The sequence below is a fragment of the Nothoprocta perdicaria genome, unplaced genomic scaffold, assembly GCF_003342845.1.
Source record: "Nothoprocta perdicaria isolate Ctin4 unplaced genomic scaffold, notPer1 scaffold_25, whole genome shotgun sequence".
NCBI classification, from domain to species: Eukaryota; Metazoa; Chordata; class Aves; order Tinamiformes; family Tinamidae; genus Nothoprocta; species Nothoprocta perdicaria.
The window spans coordinates 3,521,826-3,535,829 of NW_020455477.1; the positions used below are offsets into that span (position 1 = coordinate 3,521,826).

A 14,004-nucleotide genomic window follows, 5' to 3' on the forward strand; every position below is an offset into this window, starting at 1 on the left:
CACAAAACTTAAAACTCTCACTTCAATACATACATGCACTTCTGTAGGACAGAACTATAGGAGAGAGAGGAAAAAAGAAAGTTCAATAATATTTGTCACTGACTTCTAAACACTGATAAAGAACACTTGAAAAAGAGCATTTCTGGACATACAGCAGCACTACTGCATTGCAAACTGCCACGGAACGAGTGACACTCTTTAGTCACTCACAACTCTTGTAAACTCACATCCATCTACTCTATACTACTGAGGAAACTGCTCCACTAAAGCAAAGGGAAGACCTGTTACTGAATTCTTACAATTGAATTCCTCTACCATGTGCATACACATCAGCCAAGTCACTCTTCCTGCTGCCCTCAGGATAATGGTGCAAAGTAGAACCTCCCTTAAAAACCTAACTGCCATGCAGCAGAATCAAATCCGAGCCCCGTTTTCTAGGGCAGTGCAATTCCAACTGCAAAAAGATCCAGAGGGCAACTGTGAGTGCCAGGAAGAAGCCTTGCAGGGAGCAGCTCCCGAGCAGGAGGCAGAGCTGCTGCACGTGCTGAAGGGCTGGGCTGCCCCGGCCCTTCCGAAGGGGATCCCGCTGCACAGCACAACCGAACGGAGCCTGCACTGAGCACTGGAAACAATATGTTAAACCCTCTGGTCCTGCTTTGCTATTTTTTGGTTTCCATACCGTTGCTAATAATAACCCAGCAGATGGCAAGCGGAGTGTGGAGTGTGCGGCGCGACCTTCCCTTGCCGCAGCAGAGCGAGCGCGGCGAGGCCCATCAGACACACACGCTGCCGAGAAGGAGCCAAAACGCTCGCACTGCCAGGGCAGCTCTCAAGGTGCAAGGAAAGCTCCTGTCTGTCCGGGCTGGTGGAGTTCCACGTGCCTATGGAGAAGAGGGACACAAGCCAAGCACGGTATGTCGAGCTCAGGAAAAATGAAATCTTACTTGATTTTTAAGAAAATGAAAGAAATCTGTCTTCTCTGCATGTTTTTTGGAGACATCCGAAGCACCCCATATATATGTATATATAAACACACACACACACATATATTTTTTTTTCTAAGAAAAAAAGGAGGAAGCATAAAAAATCTAAAGTTCTCTCACTTCCTCCCTCAGAAAATAGTCATTGTTTGGATGAGCCACCAAATTAACTTCAGCTGTAGAGAAAATGACTCATTAAACAGAACAATCACAAATTTCACTGGAGGGGGAGGGGGGGGGAGGAGGTAAGGAGGAATTTTAACCTTCCCCCTCCCCTCACCAAATAAATGACACACTAGTATTGAAGAAAAGAAAAAAATGCAGTAACACTTCCTAATGCAGGCTTAAAACAAAAAAGAAAATTGAAGAGGGGAAAAAAATCAGCTACAGATGATTCCTGCAGTTCTTGGTGCACTGTAATTCTCTAAACTGTAGTTACTTTAAGCAGCAGTTACTTCTTAAAGAAGTGGTTCTTTACTGTGGAGTAACTGTAGAGTACTCTAAGTAGTAGTTACCTCAAAGTTGTTACTTCTTGAAGAAATTATTTCTTAAAGTTGATCATAATGCTAGACGTTCATTAAGTAGTTAAGAGCACTTTTTTTTTCAGCTACACATCTGCTGGACAATATCCATTGGCTTTTTATATCACACCACAGGGATCAACAGGACAGTATTATTAAGAAAAAAAATGAACAATTTTGGACAGGTTTGCCTGTTTTGCTACTATATCAGCAGAAAATGTTTCAGGGAGGTAGATGTTTCCATCATAGTCAATTACTGATGGAAGCCTCCTCTGCAATCACTAGATTTAAACTTAGAACTGAGTCCCAAAAAGTAGAAAAGTGACAGTTTCCCATGTGACATCTTGAGGAACCATATTAGAAGGCCCACAAGACAGCTGTAGAAAACCATTACATATATTTCTCATTTTCATCTCAAAAAGTTTTCTACATATTTGAACTAGAGGGCTAATGTGTGGGTTTTCTGCAGCAAGGAGGTTGGTTTGAGAAGATGACAGGCAGCTGCACTCACGTGAATCCTAAAGCAGTGGATGCAGCTTTGCCAGTGAGAGATTTCTTATATACAACTTTTTTTCCCCTCAATTGATTCACAACAAGCCATAACGGACAAGGGCTTTGTCCACAGCTCTGCGCCATTCATACATACAGCGGCACGTGGAGAAACAGCCACAGCAGCAAATCCGGTCTGGTAACACCAGAAAGTTAAACCCTGCACACCTGTGACACCTGCAAAAGCTCCTCAAACCCAAGTTCCTGGGTTTGAGCTGCTTTTGGCCAGTGCAAGTGTGCTGAAGGGCCCACCGTGATGCCAGTGTACGGATCTCCCCAAGGACCCAGCTTCCCAGTGCCATGGGGGCAGCGGTGGGAGGGCCTCCGATGGCTTCGAGCTCACGGGGAAGCTGCACCCGCTTTCAGCTCCTTATGGAAAAGGTGCCTGCGCTCACTTTTCCTTCTGGCCTTGAAACAGCCTTATCTGGGTAAACTGAGCGTATCTAAAGACTCAGATCAGAGATGGCAACAACAGAGGAAACAGTACAAGTTTTAATTAGGACTAATTATGACTGTGTAGATAAGAAAGATACAGACCTGAAAACACTGAACTGTTTTACTCCTAAACTTCACCAAAACCAACCAACCAAAAGACCTACTTCTAGATACACTGAAGACCAATAAGGAGATCCCAAAATTAGTGCATCAGTTAAAAGCCAAACAGGGATGCAAAACTATAGAAACAATAGGAGTCCTACACACCAAAGCTATGATTAAGTGAATTACAGTAATATTTCTTCCTAACACTAAACATGGAGCAATGCTACTAAAGGTCTCTGCTTTTAGTTGTTTCTCCAACCTAAATTCAACAGCTAAAACGTGACCCAAATCCTTAAAGCACAATTAACATCACAGGAGTTACTTGCTACAGGAATTAAAGTGAATGAGCTACTGAAAGTAACACACAGGTAAACAAGCTCGCACCAAAACAGATCAAATGTCCTATCAACCTGCAAGAGAAGAATTTTTTGAAGAGATGAAACACCCAGGGCAGGAAATAAATTAGATGCTGAATTACAGATCATTTTGTAACACTTCAGAACTAACTCATTAGTATAGCTAATTAAAATTAACTGGGACTCGCTATTAATTCAAACAGAACGCTGCTGTAACAACATACAGGAGAAAAACTAAAAGGCTGCAGTTTAAGGGGCACATGCCAGAATAACTGAGCGTGGTGCCTGCTCCCATGGACTGCAGGGCGGCTGTGGCAATCCACATGCATGGAGCACGACTGCTCTCCCCCTCCAAGATGAGGTCTATTTTTTAACAATCTCATAAACAGCAGGAACATGATTCAAGTCTTCCTCCAATATATGTTCATGTAAATATTACCAATATCTTAAGCTATTTTCCCCTCCCTCTACCAATTCTTGGTACATGTTGGCAGTGTAAATAACATTTATATCTATGTTGAAGATCCTATGACAGTCTGTGAAGCTAAAAGACTGTGAATCATCGAAGCCGTTAAAACCCAGTTATACCCACTGAAACGTGAGCTTCCAAACTTGATTCCAATTTCTCCTTCTACTCACTGATTTCTTGCACTCTTGTACTTCTAACCACACAACTCCACTTTCCCTGACCTTGTGAAGTTACTCATACAGACAAGTCAACAACTGGCCAGGCAACTCTTTCTACTTGCCTATCACCCCTCTCTGATGAGGCTAAATGGCCATTTCTGTGTGCTGTTGGCTTGGACCTCTTCCCTCACCCTTCCAGCCTCTTAGCATTTCATATGTTGGCTGCCGCTCCTCCTCCAGTTCACATAAGGTCCCTTAAGCAGGTTTTTTCTCCAGCTACACTTTATTTCTGTATGATCATATCTGTTCAAACAGATTTAATTATCATGTATACACTGACACTTAACTTCATGGTGGATTAATTCAAATTAAAGTGATTAAAATAATCAATTTAAATTAGCAAATGAGGAAACTTATCTTTTTATGTTCTTAATGGTCATTCTCAAAGAGTGATAACCACTAAATCATACTGATTTCTAACATAACCTTTTAATTTAGTACTTGCTCTGGTCTCCTAGACAGATGATATTATTAGCCTATATTTTGGCAGATTCTTGACATATTATTTACTACCAATACAAGTCACCATTTACTAGTTGGCTCAACTTTATATTCATGACTTGTCAAGCTACATTCGAATGGAAATGAGGAAACTTTAAAATACTGAAATACCCTGAATATACAAGGAAGCCATTTAACAAAGTAAACTTTGCATTTAATTTCATTTTTTTTTAAATCCTCATCTTTATTTAGTAGGTTAAAATTAGCTAGGCTTGGTTACTGTGGACTTCAACATATAGTAGAGCTCACTCTTCTCTTGTTCTGAAAGACTGAAGAATGTGTTTTCCTATCTTTTTGGTTTCAATCAATCGTGTTCAATGTGGAATAAATTACTTGAGTAATTAGACTATTCATATACTAAAATGAGAATAATTTCTCTGTCTCCGGAGATAGCTGCTGTTCTCTAAGCTAGGTTTAGCACCTCAAACCCAGATTCTGGATACTTGGACAAACCTGGCCACCACAGCCTTTTTTTTTTTTTTCCCCCTCCTTTAAACATTTGATCTTTACATTCACTGAGCAGCTCTGATTAGAGATAGTATCAAGGTGCTAAAGCACATTTAGTTCTGAATGTGGGCTTAGGTTCTGAGAAAACACCACCAAGAGCAGTTCTGCCTGAGCTGCCCTGCTTCCCAAACCCCACCTTGCCTTGCTCTCCAGGCATGTGCTACCATCACCTCAGGGGCAAAACTGAATTTAAGAGAAATGTAAACATTTATTCCCTTCCTGGGAAAGCGCTACACATAGAAGAGGTAGGGAATAAAAAAGGGAAAGTGCATATGTGGAATTGCATCAGTATAATTAGAGAGTTTTATTAAGCTGGTAAATCTGTGTAGGCAATTCCTTTGCTCTGAAGGGTATTTCCTATCTAAAAATATGCATGCCATTTTCCAGCACCTTCCTGCTGAAAAGACATCTCAGCACCGCCGCCCAATGAGATCAAATTGGGTGGCTCGCTGGCTTGTTGTGTGCCGGATAATACAAAGGCTCTCCAAGTTCCCGCTCCACAAAGGCTTGTGTGAAGCAGCCTTTGAAGACACAATAACATTCCTCCAGCGAGTTTCAAGCCCCGAAGCTAAAAGCACCAAATAACTATTCACTCTTCCATCTTGAGACACATTCCTAACCTAGTTCAAAGGCCTGAAAAAACATGCCCTAGCTACGTGCCTGCACACCTTCCAAAGGGCTTTTCCCTTGTATCGGAGCTTGGGAGATAAAGAAGTTTCATAGAGAAAATCTAATGTATTGGAGAGATTCTTTTTCAAGAACTACTAAAATTGTTGCAATTATTCAGAACTGTCTTTTATACAAATTCATCAACTACGATAATCCATTTAGGATTAAAATTTCATCATTTACATATCTAAACCACAAGTCAGCACCCAGTGTGCAAATGTTAGCAGACATACCAGTTCTCCCCATTCTGCTCCCAACAACCACAAGCGAGTGGAGGAAGCAGAATGCACATATTGAAGAAACAGGGAAGGTTTGGAGCTGCCCTTCTTCCATCCCTTCTTGGGATGTTCTTCCATCCCTTCTTGGGATGCAAACCGATGTAGCTTCATCCACCTCTGTTTTCATCTCACATTGATACAGGTGGATCAGCAAGCTGATGCAAGGGCATCTTTTTCACCATATCAAGCTGTTACATCCATCCAAAGCTCCTGCAGACCCAGGCCCCCGGCTCAGGGCCACAAGCCAGACGGCTTTTTGAGACTCCTGAGCCAGAGCAGGCAGTAAGTTCCACTTGTTTGGGAGCTTTTCTCCCATATACCTTAGCTTTAGCAACACTAGTGTTTCCTTCCATGTACTTCATTTTAGCTACGTAACAAGCAGCAAACTTTTGAGCATTAGAGTACCTTCCTGTCTTTCTTAACAACAACAAATGTTTATTATTCTGCAATTTAGTTACCATTAATAGGAAAGCCAACCTTGTTCTGCAATGTGGGCAATCACAAATGGTCCAGCTGCTGACAATGGCAGATCACAAGTAAGCGAGATGGGAGCGGAACCCACGCGTGCACTTTGCGAGCCGAGCAATCAGAAAGAGACACAGGGAAAAAGTGACAAGAATCAAGTTTTTCACTTTTAACAAAGCAGCTCCTTCTGAAAACATTTTTGATCTTGATAAGAATTTCAGTTACAATTATTTGCATTTTCACCAAGTGAAAATAGCTCAGTTTGAATTTACTTTGTCATTGCAAGGTGAGCACTATTCATTTTTTCCTTTCATGGAGCCAGCACACAGGTCTTAATTACCACCACAGCAAACCACAAAAAAAAAAAAAAAAAAAAAAAAAAAAAAAAAAAAAAGTGTAAAGATGTATTTAAAATTTCCCAGCCAAGCTTATCTGTCCTACCTTTCCTTTTAGCTCCCGAGCAAGCTGGGCTACCTGCTGTTGGCTACTGCTATGAAATGCCACCACACTATAAAAGGAAACATCCCTAAGTATGTACCCCAAAGAAAATAAGAAAATGTCAACTTAGTTTCAATTGCTTAAAGAACAACTTAGTTTATTTCCTTGTTATTCCATAGAACTCAGCCTCATAAACACAACATTACAGTATCTCCCTACAGTAAATAATTTCAAGTTTGTAATCAGGAATTACGGGAAAGGAATCTGTAATTACGAAAGTGCAAACCTATCTAAAGAAGCTAAAAGTTAAACCCATCCTTCAGACACAATTCTGCCAATGCCTCCATCCTTTACAGGGGCCTTCATTTCAGCACAAAACACGCAGCACAAGTTCCCAAACTTTGTTGCTCTGGACATCACTGTGAGAGCAAGAAATAAATCATGCCATGATGGGAAAGCAGCAGACATGATCAGAGGTGCAGAAAGAGACATTCTGCTGTGACTGCACCTCCTCCAGGAAAGCCAGGACATGGGTCTTTTAACCCCACTATGAGGACCTAACATAGCACAGGCAAGTTAGCTTCTTTCCCCTTCCCTTTTCAAAATGAAGGCAATTATTCTGACCGTAGAAGTGGCCAGTGGTTTTAATTACGAAAGTTACTATGAACATGCAGATGTCCGGTATCTCACAAGAAGCAAGAAGAGTTGTTGTTGTTGTTTTGTTTAATGTTTTCCTTCAGTTGTGTTTTTGTTTGTTTTAAGATCTACAATTCAAAGAAGTAAAGGCAGAAGGAACCCATATAATCACTGACAATCTCTTCTCTCCATTTTTTTTTTGTTCCTTCAGGAAACAATTCCATTGAAGAAAAGCTTCCTTTCAGAGATTACTTACATATTTCATTAAGTAGCAAAGCTAATTTAAGGAGTCTCTGCCCCATATCGTGTCTTAATACTTGTCTGCATACCACATGGCAAACCAGATCACTGGTTTGGGACAAAAGCCAAGACAAGAAAAAAAAAAATTCATCAAAATCCAGTATTTCAAAGAAAGTTCATGAAATGTGTAGATGCCATTGTGCTTCTTAAGCACACAGACAACAAAGACTGGAAAGAAAAAAAAAAAACACAGTAAAGTAAATCAAAGTTGTTTGTGCTTCCAAATACTTCTTGCCAGTATCTTCATATTCTATAGCATCACACTGCACAAATGCAGAAGCACATCAGCGATTCTGCTGATTGTAAACGCTGAAGTATTTCCACAGTATAATTCCCTTCTTTCTGACGTGTTTGAAAAAGTTACAGATCATTTCTGCATACCCTCAGCCTAAAAAAAAAAGGAATTTTACAACACCTGAGAAAACACACACAGGCAAGTCTTCTGTAAAGCCACAATGATGCATTTAAACTTACAGTTCAGGTAGATGACATCAGATCTTTCAACTAGAATCCCAAATTATTACAAACAGTGCAACACAAACTTCCACTGTCTCACCTACTGATCAAAAACTGCACTAAAGAAAATACAATTTGCAATTACCCAAGGTTAAATCTCTAATAATAGTCTTCAGAGAACCTGACCTAGATATGTCAGGCATGATCAGAGAGATGTATATCAAGGCATCTTTTAGTTAGTTAAGAGTGCCAGGCTCATTCAAATCTCCTTTATCTGTTCACACCTTGACTTTTATTATATTTCTCTCATTTCTGTAAGTTGATAATGAAGCTGTTAATTTAAGAATCTTCCTCAAGGTACTCATGTCTCTCCTTTGCTACCTTCATCTTGTGAATTCAAAACTGACTGTGATCATGATGATTATAAACTATTTGCCAAAAAGATAAATGATATAAAAATAGAATTAATGCTTCTCATTTTGATGAACAGGTAGGCTAGCAAATCATATTATATAAAGATGACCAAAAGGCAGCTTTTGGCATTCTGACAAATTGGGACTTCAGTTTTGTTTGTTAATAATAATGTATTTTTCTTGTAACTCTTTCCACCAAGTGGAAAACAGAAGTTCTGCTGCAACAAACCACATTTGTTTACTGTTATTGCTGATTTTTTCTTTCACAAGATCTTCCTTAAATCAAATAGTTCTATGGGAATCTATATTCATTAATCCATAGGACAAATAATGAAACCAGGGACCTTAATTTTTAATCAAATTTGTAATTATTGTCTCAGTGCTACAACAGAAAGAACAAAGATGAAGTTAAAAATTCGTGTGAACACCGTTTTCCTTTCTATTTTATAAAAATAATACTTTATATTTAAAAATTCACTCATGCATATTCAACACTTACCTCATTTAGATTCCTACCTATGGTAGGAATCCTACTGCTGTGGTTTGATAGGGATATTACAAGAACAGAATTCAGGAGAGAAGAGCTGGAGGCAAAATCCTGCTTACCTTAGTGATGCCCACCATCCTGTCAAGTCCAGAAAAATATCCAAATAACATTAAGAAAAAAATAAAAATCTAGACAGGAGTCAGGGGCACACGTACTTTCTAAACAGAGGATCTGTCCTAGAGCATCTCACTAACACAGAATCAAAGAAAAGCATACAAGTAAAAACAACTTCAGGAAACTGGGTAAACACCACAGAATGGTTGAGGTTGGAAGGGACCTCTAGAGATCATCTAGTCCAACCCCCTGCTCCAGCAGGGACACCCAGAGCCTGGGACACAGGGTGGCATCCAGGTGGGTTTGGAAGATCTCCAAATCACTCTTTACCCTCACCCTACTCTTGCTCAGTAGATATTCAGGGGAATACATGGCAAGATCACCTCCAGTTTGACTTAGTGTGCCTTCTACATGCCAAAATACTGCTTAAGACAAATGTTACAAATACGCAAAACAATTTAAACAATTAAAACAGGAAAAAAAAATAAACAGAAGCACTTTGGAGTGGGCCTATACACTTGGTTTCCTTTCAGAGATAAATTGATGGAATACCATAAACTGATGGAATGAGAGAGTCCAATTGAGAAAAAATACTGTGAAAAGCAGCAGGAGGAGAACAAGAGGGAATAAGGAGGGAGGTGAAAGCACCAGGGTGGGGCCCTATTCTCAGAAAAATCATGTTTAGACAGACCCCGAGGACAGATATTTGGATGTCAGTGACAGAATGAGCCTTGCTATGAAGGAGGGACAGCAACAGCTCTCAAATACTGCAGGAGACGTCCTAAACAAGGACAACATTTTCCTTGCAATAATTCTACCTCTGTTCAGTAAGATTTCACAAAAATATTGAAAAAGTTTTGGACAAATGTAAAGCAAATAAAGGGCTTCTCTGTAACCTCTAAGACTTTCAATAATCTATGAGCAGCACTCACTTTCACAAGTTCCCAGACTGAGCAACAAAATGGAAATAAGGCAGGGAAATAATGTCTTTGCTTTGAAGCTACAGAGAACAAAACCGCATACCTGGATTCACTCAACCATCTACTACAGCCTTTCCTGTTCCTCCAGAGCCAACCTTTAATTGTTTCCTTTTTGGAATATTTTCCAGCTATGTACTCAGCACACAAACTATCAGCTGTTGATCTTCAAAATCCCTACTAATTTCTTTTCTCATAGCAGTCCCAAAGGCAGGTAAGAAGCACATTCACATCTGCTCATACATGGCAGAGTCTAAGCAAGAGAGAAATTAATAGCACCCCCATTGCTCTCTCTGCTCTCTATCTATCACCTCAGTTTCTTCCTATCCGTTTTCCAGCATGATTTGGCCACTACAGCGAAGTGGCCTTCTAACTACAGCCTGAAAGTGCACGTATCAAAGGATCCAAGTAGCAGGCTACAGTCTGCCACACACACAAGAATAACCCAATTCCATGAAATAGATGGAAGCAAAAACATTAAAAACAAAAAGCATGAAAGTCAGTATAAAACTGCTGCATTTTTTAAAGGATATGAAAGGGCACTAGAAAGACTAGGACATGAGTAGCTGTTAGGAAAAAGCCAAGAAGACACAGCAAGGAAAGAAATGGGACTTGAAATTGCAGAAGAATGCCAAGGATACAAAAGGATTTTTTTTTATTATTATTAAGCTTGGAAGTTAGGTGATTTCAACCAGTATCTTCAATCTTTGATGAAATATGTAGCTTGAAAGAGTTACTACTCTTTCTACTCTTCTACTCAAGACTGAAATGCCTGAGCAGCTCTAGGGGACTTGGCAGACGATTAGGGGAAAGAAGAAGAGTTTTCAACAAAGCAGCGGAGTTATTTTGCCCACTAAGAGTCAGATGGGAAGCCTTTTAGGCCTCTGTCTTGCAATCTGGAAGAAGAAAACATCCAGAATGGACAAAACGAGACTTATCCAAATTGTTTTGACCTCTAGGAGGGCCAAAAGGGAGGCTTCCCTGCTGGGCGGGGGGAGCAAAGCAGGTGTAGCTCCTTGCCTCTCTTAGGTTAAAAGCAGAGATAATAATTTACAGTCTAAAAAAAAAAAAAAAAAAGGAAGAGCAAAGAAAGTGTACTTAAAATAACACCACCTTCCCTGTTGCTTATTTTGATACCTGCAGCTTCACCTCTCCCTCCCATACGTTCAAATGTTCTCTCCTCTCTGCTGTACCCACAGATACACCAAGCTGCTTTTTCCTTTCTCCATCACCTTGCTCAGACACCTGCAGGACGAGCAGCAGAAGCCTCCCTGGTTTCAGCTGCCGCTGCGATGGCCTCACCTGCCGGGAGGAGCACCCAGTGACGCTCAGCAAGCTGAGCCTGGTGGCAGCCAAGTCACACAGCGCTCGAGGGACCGGAGCGCATGGGCTGCACGTGGCGCTTTCAGGAGAATGGTTTAGCTTTAGGTGCTCGACTGCTTTGTCAGGCATGTGCCAAACAAGCTACTTGCAGGTCTATAAATCACTCACCTCTAGGCAGACTTTCTCAAGAATGGCGTAAGGCACATCCTACACTGGGCCAAGTGCCCTGCCAAACTTGAGTTCCATCTCCAAAGGAGAAAGGGGAAAAAAAAAATCTCCATAAAATGGTTTAACATGGGAAGAAAAGAGAAAGAAAGGGCCTCCTTTTCTGTTGAGAGTATTCTCTCAACAACGGAGGAGCTAGTTGGGCTGAATTTAGTGGAGATAGTTTTCAGCTGATGGCGAGATAGCTGGATTAGGGTTAATAGCTGGAAAATGGTTCGTATGTGGGAAAGCTACAAGCAATTAACAAAGCCTTAAAATGGAAACAGTGAGGAAACGACCATGGCTACAAAGTCTCCCTATGATTTTGAATTGGCTCCCTTCCTCTGCCTCCCAGGAGAGGTTATACCTGCTTAGCTCACTCCTAATTTTGGGAAGCACTAACTTCAAACAGCAATTGCTCTATTAGACAGCACCTTTCACAGTGCCACTCTGAAAGCCATCTGCATAACACTTTCCAGCACGCTCTAATGGGGTTTTATGTCCTGGTCCTGCACACACTAGCATAATCCCAGTGGGTACCTACCTACCACCATGATGGATAACATAAAAGTTGGGGCCAAGTTTAAGTTGTCTACAGCAAAAGTAAACTCTGCTTTTAGAAAAATCTTTCAAGAAAATGGTAACAACACCACTCTGCAGCAGACCTGCAATCTCTTGCTCACGTTTATTGGTGTCCCAGTGCTTTCTCTCTCACTCTTGCTCCCTCAAATCTTAGCCACGAACAAGAAAGTAATACTCCCAGCCATGAGTTATAACACAACATGCCGAATCCTCTGGGGAAAATCTCCTCCCTAGAAGTTCAGAACAATAATAATTCTGCCCCAGGCAGATAGGAATTGATGGGGTAATTGCAGGCAGCACCAGGAGAATCTAGACAGTCTCTCGAAAGGACATCCCAGAACAGAGCTGGGTGGGGTGGCTTAAGCCTGCTCACAAATGCTGTGATGGGCTGCACAGTCGCAGCACAAACTCACACAAATAGTCATTTCCTACCAGGCACCACTGAAACAGACCGGCGTACCCGGGCTGTCTTGAACCTTATTTGAACTTAGAAATTCATCTAATGGACTAGCACTTGAATTGCACTGCTCTAACAGTTGAGAGCAGCATGTGCTAAGCAGTGAATATAGAAAGACTGTCTTGTTTTTGTCCAAGTTATAAAAACAGAACACACGATTCCAGTGTTCTTAGCGAGGCTCCCCCAGTGCTCTCCTACCCAAAATGAGCAAGCAACACAAGTAGTAACCTTGTTACACTCCCAAAGAAATAAAGCAATCTGAGATTCATCCCCTAGTTTGGCATTGTATACATTCATTCTAGTAACTGCTTACACTGTAACAATTGCTGCTGTTAAGTATGTAAAAAACTGATGGAAATCAAGAGTGTCACAACAAAACTCACCAAGTAGCTACTTACTAGTGCTTGTGCCGGGGATGCAAAAGAACTTTCGTTGTTAAAGTTGTAAACTGCACTTCACAATTTGGAAATACAATATATTTAGTATGTGCTGCACTAAATTTCTACATAGCAAAAACATTTTTTTAACAATGTTCCTACTCATCTTATGTCTGTAATCTGAATGCAACAATCTGACAGATGTTTTTCTTATTTCTCCATATAAAACTTATTTTTTTAAAAAAACACAGTTTATACAATTTCTTACGCAACTTGCAATACAGCAAAGACCAACCATATTTAGCTTTAGCTTTAAAGACTTTAAAGCCTTTTTCAAATTAAAAACACTTTGTGAACAAGATCGGAGCAATATCACCCACCACGGCCCTGTGAAGTAGCTTAGCCACCTTCTCACACATGGGAAAGCCCGAGCTGGAAGGGTTAGCTGCCCTACCCTTGGCCACAGGAGTCACAAAACCAGGATTAAGATGCGAGTTTCCAATTTCCAGCTCCATGCTACAGGCTAATTCACTCATATACATGCGCTTTTAAAAGTACACATAATTCCAAGCATTAAACAGATGAGGTAACACAGGAGCCACAAAACCCTGTCTGTCTCAACAGGAACACTCAAGCACCTTGGGTAAACAACCTCCACACACGACCGTGCGGTGGTGGCACCGGGACCAGGAGCAGCTCACACCTTCCGAGCGCCTCCGCTTCAGGGATGCTGCACTGTGCCACAGTCTTGCTGCTGAGATCGGCAGGAGATATTAAGGTCACCGGGGACACCAAAATTAAGCTAGTGGATCACGGCTAAAGGGTGAGGTGGCTGCGAAACTTTCCCGAGGCTCTTCCACCACGAGCTCATCACACCTTGCTACAATTTGGTGAATGGAGAGCAGGAGCAGGGAACTCCCCACAGCAGACACTCGGCATCCACCCGCTCCGAGAAGCTCCCCTCGGAGGCAGCATCCCCAGCCCTGCCCGGACACCCTTCCCCCGGCACGGAGCCCTCCCGCTCGCGGTCCTCCGCTCCGGCGCTCACCTGCGCCGGCCGCTCCTACACGTCGCGCCGCTGCTGGAAGCTGATGCTGGCGTAGGCGCTCAGGTCGTCGCTGGAGCGGCTGCCGCCGCGGGGCGGGCCGGCGGGGGCCGCGGGCGGCGCTCTGCCCTCGGCGGGCGCG

General features: G+C 41.8%; 1 long non-coding RNA gene across 1 annotated transcript in view; it reads right to left on the reverse strand.

The window, feature by feature from the left end:
• LOC112947919 overlaps positions 1-13,966 on the reverse strand; it is a 40,009-nt gene extending 26,043 nt beyond the window's left edge. Inside the window, exon 1 of the long non-coding RNA XR_003249496.1 lies at positions 13,866-13,966. This is a non-coding gene — a long non-coding RNA (uncharacterized LOC112947919). The remainder of the gene's footprint in view (positions 1-13,865) is intronic.
• Between the last annotated feature and the right edge of the window lie 38 nt (positions 13,967-14,004).